Source organism: Panthera pardus, unplaced genomic scaffold, assembly GCF_024362965.1.
Source record: "Panthera pardus isolate Hobbes unplaced genomic scaffold, ASM2436296v1 HiC_scaffold_11, whole genome shotgun sequence".
Taxonomy (NCBI): Eukaryota; Metazoa; Chordata; class Mammalia; order Carnivora; family Felidae; genus Panthera; species Panthera pardus.
In genome coordinates this window covers 57,310,951-57,330,087 of record NW_026526666.1, presented here as the reverse complement: position 1 = coordinate 57,330,087, position 19,137 = coordinate 57,310,951, and positions in this window count along the sequence as shown.

The window sequence follows — 19,137 nt, the reverse complement described above, 5'->3', positions numbered from 1 at the left end:
GTTCTGTATTTACATTTCTTTTATTAAAAATTTAGTGAAAATGAATAATTGAAGAAACAGGAGAGCTTAAAGATTTTTGCAACTACAAGTTAAAGGTTGAATTCTGGTCTACTGAAAAATGAGTATATCCATTTAAGAATTAGGGTTTTTTTTTTCAGAGCTCAAAGAATTCTGACATGATTTTATAGAAAGCATAGGTGACACTAACTGCAGGCAAGCCACTTCATTTACAGGCACTGTGGTTACTCTTGTCATAACAAATAAATGTATTAAGCTTTTATATGTGCCAGGCATTGAGCTGGTTGCTTTCTATCCATTGTCTCAGTAATATCTCACAACTGCCAGGCAAAGGCAAAGTTATTGTTCTTGTTCTAAGGATGATGAAACCATAGTTCATAGAGGGGCATTCACTTGCCCAAGTTCATTCAGTGAGTATATTACAAATGGAGGACCCCACTGCTATACAAGGTCCATATCCTGTTTGGACAGTAATCACAATCTCTCAAACGCCAGAGCTCAGCCATTTCATTGATGCTAGTACCATTTCTCTTCCTCCCTGAAAGGCCTGCCAAATATTCTTCAACTACCTGATCTTATCTCCATCCTTCCAGACCTCATCTCAAGGCTCACTTCTCCTCCAACTCCATCCTAGCCCATACCGATTCCTCTTTTTGTCCTTTCTTGTCTTGACTGTACAACCCACATTGTCATCTGGGGCCACGGGCTTCCAAGGGTAAGTCCTGACTTTGCCATGTCACTGTAAGCCCTTTACAGCTTAGACTTAACAGCACTTTGCAATGTAGGTCTCACTAGACTTGTTAATAAATTATTGCTAAATTAACTGAAAAGTGTTGTTGGGGGTCTCTGAGGGAACCTGGAATAAATAGTACCCCTCCTCTCCTGAGTCCTGAATGCATTTAAGAATAAGCAGAATAATAATAAGAATAGAAGGTGAAGGTCAAAGTCCAACTTCAGTGCCTGTGCTGATAGGTTGGAGTATGTAAGCTAGCAGGTGAATCAAAATGGCTTTTCTAGCACTGAAAACAAAAACCTGGTAACGTAGACTCAATTACAGCATGGCGAGCCAGGACAGGTATGCTCAGGTGACACTCACAGTGTGGCTAAACAGAAGGAAAGTTCACTGCAGGAGAGTGGTCCTGCTTCTCCCCAAGAGGAAAAAAGAATAGGTCATCCCAAGTTATTCCTACCTAATTTTTTTCATGAAGTCTTGACACCTCTCCAGAGACAGAGCAATTCCATAAAAAAAGGAAACTAAAAACTTGCCTAGAGCAAGTCATAGGGAGAAAACATCTCCTTCTAACAGTGTGGAATAACTCATGAAATTTCCACTCATGCTACACTGATGGAGCATAAAAAAAAATGACAGCACCCTCTACCAGACCCATGAGAGTACCTGAAAAACATTAACATCTCAATCATAGTAATAATAATAGTAATAATAATAAGCACTTACTACACACCAGGAATTATGCTGTGCTTCAAATCCTTGTAATTACCATATGTAAGACACTATTATTATTCCCATTATACAGATGAGGATAATAAAAATTACATTCTGTCTAAATAAATAAATAAATAAATAAATAAATAAAGGGCACCTGGGTGGCTCAGTTGAGCAATTGACTCTCGATTTCAGCTCAGGTTATGATCTCACAGTCATGAGATCGATCCCAAGTCAGGCTCCATGCTAGGCATGGAGCCTGCTTAAGGTTCTCTCTGTGCTTCTCCCTCTGCCCCTACCCCACTTGTGTGTCCTCTCTCTCTCTTTCAAAAAATAAGTAAATAAAAATTGAATAAAATCTCCAAAGTCACACATCAATTAAATGGTAGAAGCAAGACTCAAATCCAATTTTTCTAACTCTACAGGCTCTTAACAATGATAGCATGTAAGTACCCATTCCTAATTTTGCCTACGAGATAAATAATTCCTAGACATATGACCTTTACTTATAATTTCCATACTATAGCACATCGACTCTCTTAAAATATGACTTCCAAAAGCCGTTAACCTTTTATTCTTAATGTCTACCAAAGTAATTATCAATGTCAACAGCAAACATATATGCATGCTGTATAGACGCAGTTATTTTATCATGTGAAGGGTGGTGTACTTCAAGACCAAAGATCCAGGCATGAAAGCCAGCTTGAACATTTACTGGCCGTGACACGCTATGTAGAACAAATCAACATCCCAGATCTATTTTTTAATGGGATCATTAAACATCCTACAGTGTTGTTATGAAGACTAAATTAGATGGTCTACATAAAGTGTGCAGCACAAAGTCTGGCACATAGTAAGTATATAAGAAATTGTTACCAGGAAAAAGGCAAAGTGTGAGAAGGAGAGGAGGCAGAATATCCACACTCTATCTTGGCAGTGTTTTCACAGGCCGGTAACTGAGGGAAGAAAAGGAGGAGGCAGGAGGAAGGAAGCAGAATCTACAAAAAGTGTAAATGTAAACTGATTTTGCAAGTATTGAGGGGACTCTAATAGCAGAAACTGTGTGCTATTGGCTGTCTCTCCAGTGACTGGCAGAGTGTGTACTCAGGGCAGGAACTCCATAAATGCACACAAGAGGAGATCATCCTTGCCACAAGGTTATCCTAGACCCATTGTATTTATCAAACAGCTCTACTCCTGAGACCCTTCTTGTGTTTCTATCTTACCTAAATCATGGTACATTTCTTCACCAATGACATTACAGAAGACCACAGTCCCCTCACCCCTCACCTCTACGTAGTGCCAACAATTTCCTTTATGAAGAGCTGCCAATGACTGCCATGGGTAGGATGCTTTCACTTGCTGGACCTCAGTGTCCTCAACTATAACATAGGGGGTTTACAACAGCTGCCTCTCAAGGATTACAATAGGAATATAATAATGCATTTTAAACCAAGTTTGGCAGAGTCATGGTCCTTCCTCACATACATAGTTACTCATTCTTTACAATGGCCCTCTAAGTTAGGGAGCAGGGCTTGTGGAAAGGGACAAGAACTTATTGTTAATTTGTTCCATTCCTTCCTACTTTAGCATGATCAGCTCTGTTACCGTTGAACACAGTGTTTTTAAACATAGATGTTTAAATACATAGATTTTAAATCTGGGATAGTGGAGGGGAGTTGCCATTCATCCCATGTATGACAGCCCTTCCTCCTGCTAGAGAAAGACTTCCACAGGTGCCTCCAAGATGAGAGCCTGTACTGCCCTGCTACAGAGAACATATGGTCCCCAGTCCTAGGTTTTCCAACTGTACTGCTGGCCTCTGCAGGGGAGTATAAGGAGGAAGCCCTGACACCCCATCTTAGCATTTCTTTTATCTCTTTTATGGATTGAGCCCTTATCTAATATTTCCATTGAGAAATGGATCTGCCAGTAACAATAAACAAGAAAATAGCTTGAAGATCACAAATCTTGTCCATGCTTTCAACTGATACTCAAATCTTCTTCATAGCATCTGCAAGAACTTGTCCAGAGAACTTGACATCCCCACTGATGGGAATTCAGTTACTTCAGGAGCAGTTCATGTCATCTTTGACTGTGAGGAATTTCTGTCTTGTGTTAAGCAGTGATCGAGCCCTCCATAAGGCTTATTGTCCTTTGGACTGAAGTTAGGGTGGCATTCACAAAATTAACAACTTGCAAGGTTGATGCAGTTCATGTCATCTGCATATCAGCCCTGGTCCAAGTCATGCACTAAGGCCATAGAACACAGATGTAATAGCTTATCTGCTGGAAGCCCTTTGAGTAATTTTTCAAATATTTATCCTTGTTTATGAAAAAACTGTTCAAGTATTTATCTCATTTTTTAATTGTGTTGTTTTCTGCTGTTTAGTTGACTTATATGAATTTTTGTGTATTCTGAATAAGTTCTTTCTATAGGTGTGCATTGTACACAGCTTATCCAAGTGTGAAAACTGTACATTCCTTTGCTTAATGGGGTTTAAATTGAGAAAAATTCTTAATTTTAAGGAAGTTCAACTTATCAATCTTTTCTCTTATGATCCATTATTTTTCTATCTTTAAGAAATATTTGACTGAACTTCCTTTAAGTGAAGGGCTTCAACATAATTTTTAAATGCTTGGTCTAACCATAAAGGCCCTACCCTCATTCTAGTCTTAAAAAAAAAAAAAAAAAAAAAAAAGCTGTCAATAAGCTTCATTCTTATGAGAAAGGAATATACTGGGGCACCTGGGTGGCTCAGTCAGTTGGGTGTCCCACTTCGGCTCAGGTGATGATCTTGCAGTTCAGGGGTTTGAGCCCTGCATCAGGCTCTGTGCTGACAGCTCAGAGCCTGGAGCCTGCTTCAGATTCTGTCTCCCTCTCTCTCTACCCCCTCCCTGCTCATGCTCCGTTTCTCTCTCTCAAAAATGAATAAACAGTAAAAAAATTTTTTAATAAAAAAAAAGAATATACTTTCTGGAAGCCAAACTTTACTAGATCCAAGAAAACAATAGTCATTACTATAAGCCCTTTATTTGACTAATTTATTCAGTCAACATATACAAAAGTTGTTTAGCATAATAATTAAAAGCAGGAATCTAGACTGTGCTATTCAAATTTAATGTCCAATTCTGATTTCCTAAAAGCTGAATGCTGTTGTGTACTAAATTGCAAATATCATCACTTACCTGTAACTGGGTAAGAGCAGTGCTATTTTGTATATAAGTTTTCTCTATTCCAGCCTGAGCAGTAACAATGCCTGGAACTGTATCAAATATACCCACCATGCTGATTACTTTTCTCTACAAATGTGTGCATTACAGTGACTTCAACAGTGTAGGTGTGTTTGCTCTTGATCAATATAAATTTGGCTCACATTAAGACCTCTTTATCTTTTCAGGAATATTACCCTGCCAATTTATAATAAACCCCAATTTCATGAAAACTCTTAACCACTGGTTCTCAAACTTTGGTGTGATGCTAATCATGTAGGTGTTTGTTAGAAATCCAGATTTCTGGGCCCCAACTTAGAGATCCTAATTCAGTATATCTATGGTGGGGCTCAAGAACCTGAATTTTTAATAATTTCCCCCACCAAAAATTCTGGAGTCAGTGATTTTTGGACAATATTTCGAGGATGCTGCTTCAAGTCTTTCTGATAGATGTTTTAGAAAAAGTCCATCTCCTAATGGGGTTCTTTGTCCACTTGGATTTGAAGGTCCAACTTCTTTACTTTGTACTGATTCCTCTTAGATTCACCAATAAAAATTTGTGGTATGGAAAATTTAAAAAGCATAACATTTGGCGATAAGAAGCCAACACCTAGCTCTACCAATTCTGGCCTTGGGCAAGTAAATTAACTCTTTGAGTTTCAATACCTTCATCTGTAAAATAGGAGAACACATTTCTGCCTGGACTGTTATAATCATTCAGATCCTTACTGTACAATATCACATAACCCTAAAATAATGGTTACAAAAGGCTATGAGAAGTATGATCACATTTTTTGTTGTTTAAAATACACCTATGAGGGAAAAACAACAAAATATTAGCAATAAGTTGATCTGGCTATTAGAATTCTAGGTTATTTTATTTTATATTATTCTCTTTTTTAAATGTTTCTACAAAAAAATATCACTCTTACAACAAAATTTAAATACATATGCTATTTTTCATGACCGAATTTAGCTCAAAACTATGAATGTGCTGCTAGAGACTCTCTCCAGACTAATATTTCTCAATGATCAGAATTGTTTAGCCACCATCACTTATTTCTGAGAGGAATATCTGTTTATTGGGGACTAGGTTACAAATACTATAGTATAGGCACTTGTACAGGTACAAGTACTATCCTAAGTTATCTCATAGATGTTATTTCAGATGTTCTTCAAAACAATCTAATTTGGTAAGTAGTATTATTTCTCCCATTTTACAGGTGAAGAAAATGAGACAGATGGATTAAGTATCTTGCCCAGGGTCAAAAGCAAATGATGGGAGAAGCCAGGTATAAGTTACATGAACTCTCTTTCTCTATTATTTCTTACAACCGCATGTGAACCGACAGCTATCTCAAAACAAAAAAAAATTTTAAAGCAAGTAACTGACACAGCAGGGATTCATACATAACCCTGAGTGACTCTAACACCTGTACTTTCTTGGTCACATCGGTACTAAATTGACCCCACCTGGCTGTCATCTGACCTCTCTTTCTCTACCTTGTCCACTAAGATACTCTGAGTGACTTTGTTGGAAGTTTACAAAAACCCAACTCATTGTCCTCTACGGTGTGACTCTGCTTAAAACCTCCATGAAGGCCACTTGCCAGGTCTGCTAGAAGCAGCAGAGGGGCAGCCTGCAGGTTTTGGTGCCAAGAAGGAGCAGAGTAAAGGAGGTAAGAGTCAACGGGCATTTTGCCTGACTAAGGACTCTGGGATTGGACCCTCAATAGATATGCAAATTGAATTCTGTGTAATTTGTGCTTTTCAATAACCTCAGCATGTGTTGGATGTGTACAAAAAGAACCATAAAATAAAATTGCAGACAAAGGGGGGAGTCAGAACACAGAAAGGGGAAGAATCGGTTTATTCCACGAGCCAAACAATGGGTCATAATAAATTCGCCAGGCATTAGCTCTTTGGTTGCATGGAACAAAGAGATTGAAATGAAATGGGGAAAAAAAGCATCACAGTTAACTGTTAGGTGGCTGGCCTGCTTCCATTTGGCCAACCAGACAGATCACAGGATGAGCCAGGGAGCTGCCCGGGGGCATCTGCCACCTTCATGGGGCAGCCCCCACTGGTTTGCAACCGAGCCGTGGCTCTTCCATATGTTCAGGTGCCACTGGGGCAATTTTTCCTTAGGAAAAACACATAATAAAAAGATCCAATTGTGTTTTAATTGGCCATCAGTTAATCCATAGTTACATGCTCCCAAAAGAATTATAAGACAAGGTGTAAAAGGAGAAATGAAGAAATGTAGAGGAGAGAGCCTTACAAAAAGAGGAACAGAGAATAGAGAGAGAGAAACTGACAGAAATATGAGAACAACAGTCAAAACTGCTATTGCCAGTGCTGTTGCTCCCACCGGCAGCACCATCACCATTTTTGAGTATTAACTATGGCCTCAAACCTAAGGGCAGTTGTCCCTCCAGGACAGAGCCCTGGCAGCCCTCCACACACCTCCTGGGAGGCCTGTGAAAATCACTATGAAACTGCCATCTTGTGTGAGCATGTCTCAATCACTCAACTTCCCATCTTAGCTTTTAGCTATTTTTTTTTAATTTGTCCATCCTCCTAGTAGACTCAAAGGTCCTTGACAGTAGAGTCTAAAGTTTGGCTATGCATCCTAAATAAAGCACTGGGCCTGACCCATTTTAAGTTCTCAGACATTATTTACAACATGAATGAATGTGTTCTAAATGGATAAATGGATGGATGGTTGGATGGATGGATGGATGGACGCCGGGGCACTCTAATCTTTACGCTAGTCCAATGAGTTAATGTTAATCTCATTGCACAAATGAGGACAGTAGTGCCTAGAGAAACCCAAGTCTCTTTACCCTGTGAAATAGCATCATTCAAAACAACTCATATTCTAAGAAACAAAGAGGAACAACCATTAAGAGAGATTTGGGGGGCAAATGAATGGGGAAAGAGGAAGAGGATGGAGAAGTTGAGGCAGAACTAAAAGGGGGTTCTTCTTGGTGCCCTTATAATAGAGGACAAGGCTTGACTTTGTTCAAAAAATGAGTAATAAAGTCTGGGGTGAGCCTAAGCCAGAAATGGATGACATCATATTAGCATAGAATCAGGAGTTTAAGAGACTCTTAAATCCTATTTGGCTCTGACAGCAGGTGCACTGGGGTTGAGGATTTGCAAACTGGCCAAGGTCAACCCTGGTAGTCCTAATGCAAAGTGAAAGTCAATAGAGATTTGATAAATAAACAGAAGTGCTCAGAGATTCTGGTGTCCGCATTAAAAAGACGAAAGTAGTGAAGCAGTTTTGCTTGAATGAGGCCAGAGCAATCTTGCTCTTAAAGACATAAGCCCCATGGACCCTGCTTGCCATAATTTTCAGAGTAATATGATTTTTGACAAATTCATTAAGCAATAAGACATGACAGACTGTAAATTGCTTCACTGTTAATTTATGTCCACGATATTGTTAGGCATCAAGCCAAAGTTTGGTCCTATCTGAAGGCAAAGATATAAATTGTCGTTGTATAACCACAATCTGGAATGCTTTGTGAGGATCAGAGAATTATCGAACACTAGAATCCTCCACATGCAGAATTAGGATCCAATCCCTTACCCAGGCATCAGCTTCCACTGAGTGCCCACTTTGGAACAGCTATCTCCCTTGAAGAGAGTTTATCAGAATGTCAGGAACACAGATAGCTTGCTTTCTATAAGTAATAAACCCTGCACTGAAGGTAAGATGCCAATACCTTGGGAGCACAGAAAAAGGAGTGATCAGCTCTAGAGCAGTAGGAATGAGAGGAGAGCATCAGAGAAGGCTCCAAATAAAAGATGACTTTTGAATTGCGTCCTAAAATAAACACAGACATCGCTCAAATGGAAAAGGATGGAAGTCTGACACGGGAAAATCTCGCAGAGGCACGAAGGTATGGTGTGTTCAAGGAGCTTGAATAATTTGGTGCAACTGTAGCTCAGTATGCATGGAGGAGAATCATAAGCAGGTTACATAGCAAGAGCATAAGTTTGGATCAAGTTGAGAAGCCTTGTAGTCCATGCTAAACATCTAGGAGTTTATTCAACAGAAGGGTCTCTGCATCTCCATTGCCACTGCCATGTTCAGGCCATTAGTGTCACACTTAGAGAATGACAACTCCCATCAAGAATGATGCCTGGATGAACCATGCATTAGTTCACATTATAAACCCTGAGGCTAGTACACTATTCCAATAATTTAGGCAGTAAACAATGATAAAAAGGATAATGGCTAGTATTATTGATTGTCATTGTCAGAGTCACTTTTGGGAGTTATTCTGCTCAGGCTGGAGAACTGGGTTAGAACACCTCTCAAGAGCTACTTTTAGAGGAGAGGTTTTCCAAGCCTATTTTCTCATAACCCAAAAATAAAAGAAAAAACAAGTTTAGACCTCTTCCTTTCTGTCTAAGCATCTAGGGAAAGACGAAGGGAAGACTTGGGTGTTGGACAATATAAATCTCCACTCCATCAGCCTTATTCCCTATTTATTCAGCAGAGCCCTTTCCACACACCCTTAGACTGAATCAACAGATCCAACCCCATGAACTTGATCCTCCTTTCAGTTTCCCCTAGGCACATCCAAGGAAATGGAAAGAAAGAAGAAGAAAGATAATCTCTTGAACAAATAAGGTTGGGAAAACTGGGCAGCTACATGCAAAAGAACAAAACTAGATCACTTTCTTACATCATATGCAAAAATAAACTCAAAATGGATTAAAGAGTTAAATGTAAGACCTGGAGCCATAAAACTCCTGGAATAAAACATAAGCAGTAAGCTCTTTAACATCAGTCTTAGCAATATGTTTTTAGATATGTTTCTTCAGGCAAGGGAAACAAAAAAGCAAAAATAAACAAGAGGGACGGTATCAAACTAAAAAGTTTTTGCATAATGAAGGAACCTATCAACAAAACCAAAAGACAAACTACTAACAAGAGAGGATACTGGCAAATGATATATCCAATAAGGAGTTGGAAATATACAAAGTGCCCATAAAACTGAAAAACAAAACAAAACAAAAACCTGATTAGCAAATGAGCAGAGGATCTGAATAGGCATTTTGCAAAGAAAATATACTATATATTCATATACTCAACATTACTAATCATCAGGGAAATGAAAATCAAAATGACGATGAGCTACCACACCATACCTGTCAGAATGGCTATTATCAAAAAGACAAGATATAATAAGTGTGGACAAGGATGTGGAGAAAAGGGAACCCTGGTGCACAGTTGATGGGAATGTAGATTGGTACAACCACCATGTAAAATACTAGGGAGATTCCTAAAAAAAAATAAATAGATAGATAGATAGATAGATAGATAAATAAATAAATAAATAAATAAATAAATAAAAGAATGAAACTACCATACAATCCAGCACTGTCACTTTTGGGTATTTACCTGAATAACATGAGAACACTAATTTGAAAAGATATATGCATTTCATGTTCATTGCAGTATTATTTATAATAGCCAAGTTATAAAAGCAAACTAAATGTCCATTGATAAATGAATGGATTAAAAAGTATAGTATATATACAATGGAATTTTACTCACCTGTAAAAAAAGAATGAAATCTTGCCATATGCAACAGTATGGATGGACCTAAGGGATATATGCTAAGTGAAATAAGTCAAAGACAAATACTGTATGATTTTACTTATATGTTAGATCTAAAAGACAAAACAAATGGACAAACAAGAGAAACAGAGCTGAGAACAAACTGGTGGTTGTCAGAGGGGACGGGGTTGGAGGAACAGGTGAAATAGGTGAAGCAGATTAAGAGGCAAAAATTCCAATTATAAAATAAATAAGTTACCCATATGTAATGTACAGCATAGGGAATATAGACAATACTACTTCATATTGTAACAGATGGTAACTAGACCTATCATGGTGATTATTTCATAATGTATAAAAATGTCAAATTACTATCCTGTATGCATGAAACTAATGTCATATTTTATGCCAATTTTAATTCAAATAAATAAATACATACTGACATACATACATAGGCATGAAATTGCAGGAGCTGATTTCTGACCAGTAGCAACAGAATTGAGAGACTTATATTCTGAAAAGTACCAGGAGACCTGGGTTTTATTCCATCCTCTTACTAGTCCTACGGCCTTGAGAAAAGACACCTCACCTGTCTGGGCTGCTATGGGAATTCAAATGAGATCATACATGTGAAAACTTTTGGCACAGAGGAGGCTGTCAAAAGACGTTTTCAAATCTGAAACTATACTCAGCTAGGATGGATCTTAAGAAATAAACAACATTCATAGAGGAATGCCCAACATGTTGGAAAAGAAAATAAATTCAATGCAATCATCAGCATGATCTCCTGGCATGGTGGGGTGATTTTTAGTACTTTGTCCAGTTATTTTCATCCCCTAGAGACCTTTTATCAGTTCCCATTCTATATTGATACTGTTGGTGAAGTTGGCACACTTTATTTGTCTTCTTCAAGAAACACAGTGAGACAGCTCCCAGGAGGTGGAGGGAACTTTTGTTTCATGTGAATCTAGCTATGTGTGAAACACACTGAGTCCTTGGGGATTCCTGGAATGATTTAGATGTTCTTTGCCTGCCCACTGCAGGAGGCTATATACAGAAAAGGTATCCTGTCACCTCAGTAACTAATGGGAAGCAGACAAGGTGCAGTAGAAAGAATGCTGGCCTTGGTCTCCAGAGGTCTGGGTTCAGAAGCTCAGCTCCGTCCATTGGGAGACCTTGGGCAAATCAACTTTTCTGAGTTTCAGTTTGTTTGTCTAAATGTAAATAATGGCACCTACTATTTGGGATTATTTCTTGACTCAAATGATATAACTTATGTGAAAGCACTTTATAAATTGTAAAGTGCCAACAACCGTGAGTGGGTGTTATGACTCTCATCACTGCTATTTATGGTGATGGAGTATATAGGCTTTGCTGCCCGTTAAATCTTTCAATCCCCATGTCCCCATTACCCCTGGCTACTGTCTCTATCATTCAGAGTCACTGCAGGAGAAATGATTCATTTCCAGATGGTTCAAACGGGGAGACTCTAATGAAGCCCCTATTTAGAAAGGGGTGGGTATAGTTAAGAGAATAAACAAAGGATGGTGAGGTGCCAAGAGGCCAGCAATATCTGGAAGCAGTTACCCCCTGCTATGGCCTCAGGGACGAAGCAAGTAAGTCTTCTACCAGAGCACAGTGAGCACTATAGCCCTAAAGGGGCTGCCCAGAGGTAGACAGCTATTGCCAGATGTGGGACACCAAAACAGGAAAGATGTCTCTTTCCTCCTACCCACCAATCTCCCATTGGCTGGAGGCAATCAGAAGGCAACCTGCAAGGGACCCTAACTGATGCAATTCACAGGGTTAGACTCTCAAAGACTTGGGTCTTGGTGGCCATTTGTTACTTACCTTCTACTCTTCACAATGTTTTGTGCATGATATCTAGGCAGCAGCATAGCTGGTGATGATGAGCAGGATTTTGAGTCTACAGGTTTGTGTTCAAATTCTGACTCTCACTTACTAGCTATGTGACCTTAGGCAAATTTCGTTAACCTTTCAGAACTCCAGTCAGTCACAGGACAATGAGAGTTATCAACTCCAGTAATACAGGTAAAACATTTTACAAGGTACATGGTAAGCACACCATAAATGTTATTGATGTTGCTGTTTTACTTTCCATAGACTTATTATCTATGCTGCCCTCTCTCCCAAACCTTTGCAAGAAATCTCTCTCCATGGAAACCACACCCTTTTACATCTTTAACCTGTTTTTTCCTCACTGAAACCTAGATCTCCCTGATAATCTTTTTTATTTGACATCTTGGCAGCATTGATACTGGTGGTCATTCCTTTCTCCTAGGGAAGCCTTCTCTTGTGTTATCAACTCCTGGTTTTCATCTTGTTTTGATAGACTATGTGCAAAACTGATTTTCTTTCTCACAAAGCATGCTCCTTCTCTCTTACTTTAATTAATGATACCACATCACCCAATTACTTAAATCTGGATGTCTCACCTCTTACTCCTTATAACCAATAAATCATGGAGTTTCATACATTAACCTCTAAAGTATCTCTAGAATCCATCTACTCTTCTCCATCCTCAAGAACATTGTGTTTGTGTGAACCATCAACATCTCTTGGCAACTTTATTGCAGTAACTCCCTAACTGGTCTCATTGCCTCTTGTCTTTCTTTCCCTACCCATTCTTCACACTATAGTCAAAAAGATCATTCTAAAGAAAACACTTTCTCATATCAGCAGCCTTATTAAACACCCCCCCCCCCCCCCGCCGCCGTGATTCTCCATTGCCCTTATTAGAAAGCCCTTTCTTTCCTGTGCTAGCAAGACCCTCTATGACCTAATGCCTGCCAATGACTCCATACTTACCTAGAGCCACTCCTTCCTCTCCCTCAACCCCAATCATAACAAATGACTTGCAAATCCCCCAGCTCTCCAACTTTCTCTCTCCTGTGGGTGATGCTGGCCAGGACCCTCCACCCCTAAGCTATGCTTGGGTAACTCTCACTGGCCAGGTGAGTTGCTATTTTCTCTGATAAACTTTCCTGATCCTGAAACTGTCATTTAGTTGGGTCTCCAGGGCATGCCTCCATGACCTTGAAGTGCTGACTCTATGAAGTGAAGGGAAGAAACATATGTGTTGAAAAACAGTGGGAAATGAAGCTAAACACATAGAAAGTGTCCACACATTCAAAAGAAAAGGTAATATTAAAATTCACTTCTAGCTCAATGGCTCACTTTGGGAATAAGCTATTTTTAATTGAATTTAATTATCTCTTCAAGTTAAAATAAGCATGGCTGTTATCAAGAGAAGATACTCTTGATAATCTTCAAAATGGGAAACTAGTTAAAATGATTTTACTTTGCATTTATTGCCCACTTCCCACAGACACTCCCATAGTAAGTGCTTTGCATACATTATCACGCAGAATCTGTACAAGAACCCTATGTGGTAGATACAAACAGGCTTCCCCTTCACAACGAAGAAACTTAGATTAAGACACATTTCCAAGTCACAGAGTAATGAAGCCCAGATTCAATGCAGGTCTTTCTGATTCTAGAACTTCCATAATATCCAGCCTCTTGTGGTCACGGTCAAGGACCATGGCATTTGGGGGTTTGAGGGTGGGGTTTTGTTTCTCAAATATTAGCACACAGCCCTTCCTCCCCTTCGGGATGCCTAACTAAGGAAGCTGTGCATACAAAGAAAAGTTGTAAAAAAGAAACCATGTAAGTGATTGCCTAGTCCAGGGTTTCTCTATTAGAATAATTAAGATCTAGTTTCTTAGCAACTTTGAAGTTTATAGTACAGTATTGGTTGATTATAATCACTATGCTCCACATTAGGTCTCTAGAACTTATTTGTACCCTTAAACATCACCTGCCCATTCCACCCCCCACCGTTAGCCCTTGTTAACCACCATTCTACTCTATTGTTATTATTATTATTATGTTACCAGTTTGGCTTTTTTAGATTCCACATATAAGTGCTATCATACAGTATTTGTCTTTGCCTAACAATGCCTTCAAGGCCCATCCATGTTGTTTTTATTTTTGAAATAAATATTGAATACATGCTATGTTCCAGCCCAATGCTGGGATATGAAGATACAACAATGAACAAAACATATTTCCTGCCACCAAAACCCTACGGGTTAGTGGGGGTAAAGTTACAAGTAAACATAGATTTACAATTCACTGTGAAAACTGTTTTGACATAGAAAAACATAGTATTTTTGAACACTTTTAATAATAGCACTTGCCTCATATGGTTGTTGTAAGGATTGAATGAATTAATGCATAAAAAGCACTTCTGCACAAGTGCTTCTTATGCATTAATTCACTCAATCCTCACATCAACCATGTGAGGCAAGTGCTATTATTAAGCCCATTTCACAAATGAGAAAACTAGGGCACCGAGTAAATAAGCAATTTAATACAGATCCAAAATGACTTCATGATGGTACTTGGCTCTGAACCCAGCAGTAAGATTGCAGAACCCATGGGATTTAATCACTGTCCAACACTACCTGTCCAGGGGCAAACACACAAGGAGCTGCGAGAGCAACAAAGGAAGGAATCTAGTCCAGAATGGGAATCAGACAATGGCACATATTTCCTTTCTCGGCTACATAATTCAGTCTCTGTTCACACTGATACTAGAGTGAACACTCAGCTCTGACCTCCAATACCTCCCTCCAAAAGCAGAGCTGTGAATCAGACTGACACAGTTGATTTTGTATCAGCCTCTCCTCTTAGTAGTCAGCTTAGGCCTCGGGAAACCAACAAAAAACCAGATGTTATGAATATTATACATGGCGTAAATATCATAATGATGTTCAGTTGTCAAAAGCGTCTACCTTCTTAGTTGAAAAGAAGAGCATATCACTTGAGAAATTTCTTACAAAGCCAAGTTTTCAGCCAAAGGAAGAGGAGAGAATAAACAAGAGAAGCCCAGGGAAAGGTACATGGAAGCGAAAGATGAATGTTTAGTCTGTGTCTAATAGTTTGAAAAGAACATGTGCAATCTGGGAAGATTCTGGGGGAAATTGCCAAGGCCAGGCAAGCTCTCTACAGAGGGATATACACATGCTGCATGTTCAGAAAGCATTGCCAGCACTCTGAGCTAAGTTGTCCTTTGGTTTGCCCAAGTAAAATGGCACACAAAGAAGCAGAAAGGACCCATATCTCATAAATACCTCTTATGTGTCAGGTGCTACTCTGGGTTCTTTACATTTATCATTTAATCCTCAGAATAATATCACAAGAGACAAATTTTAATCTCCTTCTTGCAACTGAGCAAATGAGTCTCAAAAATATGTCCAAAGTTGTGCTTGTAATTTGTGTAGTCAGAATTTTAACAGCTGACTGCCACCAAAGCCCCTTCAACTCTTACTGCTTTCCCTCCAATATTTTTTAGGACTCTTTCATCAGATATTACTTAATCTTTAAATCAAAATTCTCAAGATCCATGAGGGCAGGGACTATCATTTAATGCCAACTACCTAAAATCAAATGGAAGCTCAATATTTTTTTAAAAAAACTTTCTTGAACAGACTATTTTTTAGTGTAGTTTTAATTTCACAGCAAAACTGAGAAGAAGGTACAGAGATTCACATATACCCCTGCTCCCCCCTACACAGAATCTCCCCCTACTATCAACACACACCAGAGTGGTACAGTTGTTACAATCAGTGAAGCTACACTGACAAATGTAGGGGTTTGATAAATGCATAATGACATGTATTCGCCATCAAAGCATTGTACAGAATAGTTTCACTGCCCTAAAAATTTTCTGTGCTCTCTCTATCCCTCCCTTGCCCCTAACCCCTGGTAACCACTGATTTCTTTACTCTCTTCACAGCTTTGCCTTTTCCAGAATGTCACATAGTTGGAGTCATACAGTATGTAGCCTTTTCCGATTTCCTTATTTTACTTGGTAGTATGCATTTAAGCTTCTTCCACATGTTTTCATGGCTTGATAGCTCATTTTCTTTCAGTGTTAAATAATGTTCCATTTTCTGGATGTACCACAGTTTATTTATCCATTCACCTACTGAAGAACATCTTGCCACGTTTTGGTAATTATGGATAAAACTGCTATAAACATTTGTGTGCAGGTTTTTTGGTGGACATAAGTTGTCAACTCCTTTAGCTAAAATACCGAGGAACATGATGGCTGGGTCATATGGTCTGTGTTTATTCTTGTAAGAAACTGCCAACCTTCCAGAGTGGCTGTACCATTTTACATTCTCACCAGCAGTGAATGAGAGTTCCTATCACCCCACATCCTCTCCCACATTTGGTGCTGGCTGTGTTTTGGACTTTGGCCATTCTAATAAGTGGGTAGTCAATAAATATTTTTTCAAAAAATAATTTTTTTAATTATAAATTAAGATGAAAAAAATTCTAAATTATTACAAAAGTAGACTTATAAACTCTGTTATTCATAAGATAACTTTTGGAGGACGAGGACTAAAGAAAGAGCCCCCTCAGTCAAGCTCTGACTTATCAATTTCATGTTACCATCCACACTCCTCTGGGCACACTGTCCTGTCTACTCCAGGCAGGCAATCTGATAAGTGTGTGTGTGTGTGCTGGGGGTGTGGGTGGGGATGGGAGGTGGGAGGCAGATACGCATATACTTTGGAATCCTAGTCTAAGATCCCTCTAATTGCTGTATTTTATTCTTCTCTAGCTACTGCATTCTGCTTCCCAAATTTGAGATGCAAATATAGTTATATCTCTTCAGTTATTATAATTAATTGCTATGGAGCCGGCTGTCATTATTAGAAGGAAAAACAGTACCTCCACATTGGCATACCCCTACTTATAAGTCTTCCAGATATTAAAGTCAAGTCTTCCAGATATTATAGTAAAGCTGCAATAGTTTAGTCTGGCACACACATAAATAGAACATAATGTCAAATTATGAAAGAAACCCAAATGCATAGGGGAATTTAGGATAGGATAAATGGCATTTCAGTTTTGGGAAAACTGGATCCGTGAATATACAGAATGAGCATGATTGGGGTAATTTGGGGGAAAAACTGTTGGATCCCTACTTCATATCTTACTCACAAATGACTTCCAGAAGTGTCAAAACACTTAATAATTTAAAAGGAGACTATAAAAAGACCAGAAGAAAATATATGATTCGTTTTAACAATCTGGGAGTAGAGAAGCCCTTTTAAGCAATGACACAAAACTCTGAAACTTTAAACAAATTAATAAGTTTGGCCACATAAAAACAAAATATTTGTAAATGGCTAAAGAAATAGAGGACAAATGAAATATTTGGAAAAATATATTGGAAACTCACCAAAGGGATAATTTTCCTAACACGAATAGGATGTTTAGGGAGGGATAAGAGAAAATAACTAACCCCATTGAAAATGATCAAATTATGGGGACATAGCTTACAAAAGAAAAAAATGGGTCTTTAAAATAAGAAATGATGTTCAGTCTCTCTCATAATGAGAAACTATACTGAGATATCACTCCTCTCTCAAAATTGGCAAAGATCCACAGTTTGAAAACACTTAGGGAAATAAGCACTCTCAGGTATTGTTGGTGGGGTACATCACTACAAACACCTCAGAAGGACACTGGGAGCATTCTAAAAATTATACACATACACACTGTTTGGCCTAGCAATCCCACTTCCCTGTACTCAAGGAACAGATACACTTACACAAGTGTTTATGCTCATTTTACTGCAACACCCATCTAAACCAGGATGGAGCTGTGAAATGAAGCATGGGGCATTTTTGCGAAGGAATACCATGGAATCATAAAAGAAGATGAAGAAATTCTTTATGTCCTTTATCTTTATGAGATACAATCATCAAAAACAGATTTTTTTTTTAATTAAAGAGGAGGGGAGGGGCAGAGAGGGAGGGAGAGAGAGAATCTTAAGCAGGCTCCACACCCAGTACAGAGCCCAACATGGGGCTTGATCTCACAACCCTGAGATTATGATCTGAGCCCAAATTCAAGAGTCCAACGCTTAACCAACTGAGCCACCCAGCCACCCACAAAAGACATATGTCTTTATGTTAAAAAGCACATGACCTTAAGTGAAACAGTCAGAAACACAGCACCATATACTATCTGATTCCATCCATATGGCATTGAAGACCAGGGGAAACAAATAGATGGTGATAAGAGTGAGAATAGCAATGACCTCAGGAGAGACTGAGAAGAGGCACAGGGTGATACTGGGGTGCTATAAATACATATCTTGATCTGGATGATGATTATATGAGCATATATGGGAAGACAAATTTATCAATTGTACATAAAATTTCTGCACTTTACTATGGATGTTTTGTCTTAGTTAAAAAATACAAGCAAGATATAGAACAGTATGTGTAATATCCTGTATTGTGTACAATATAAGCAAAAGAGAAAAATATATAGGTCTCTATATGTATTTGTTTAAACTTGCATAGAATATTTCCAGAAGGCCACACAGGAACTGAGAGGGGTTTCTGGGTAACTAGGAGCAAAGAGGAGGAGGTGACCCCTCACTATATACCCTAAGCTACTCTTGTATCTTAAACCATGAGAATATATTGCCTATCACCACATATGTTGAATTAAAATTTTAAAAAACATGCCACCTACAATTGCCCAGGACACCTTGGAGCTTACTCAGTCCTACTTACAAATGCCAGGCCAGGCAGAGAGAAAAGGGTCTAACGTCAGCCCTCTGCTGACTTTGACTCTCATGCCACATGAGGTCACTATTGAGGCTGGGCCTGTGAGATCTGACAGACAAGGGTCCACCACCAGCCCCCTACCACTTTCCCTGGGCAGCAGTCATCATAACTGCTTAGACTGTTAGGTTGACCAAGGTCACATACCCAGATGCTCATTTTATTCATTCATTTAAAAACATTTACAAGTGCCCATTAGG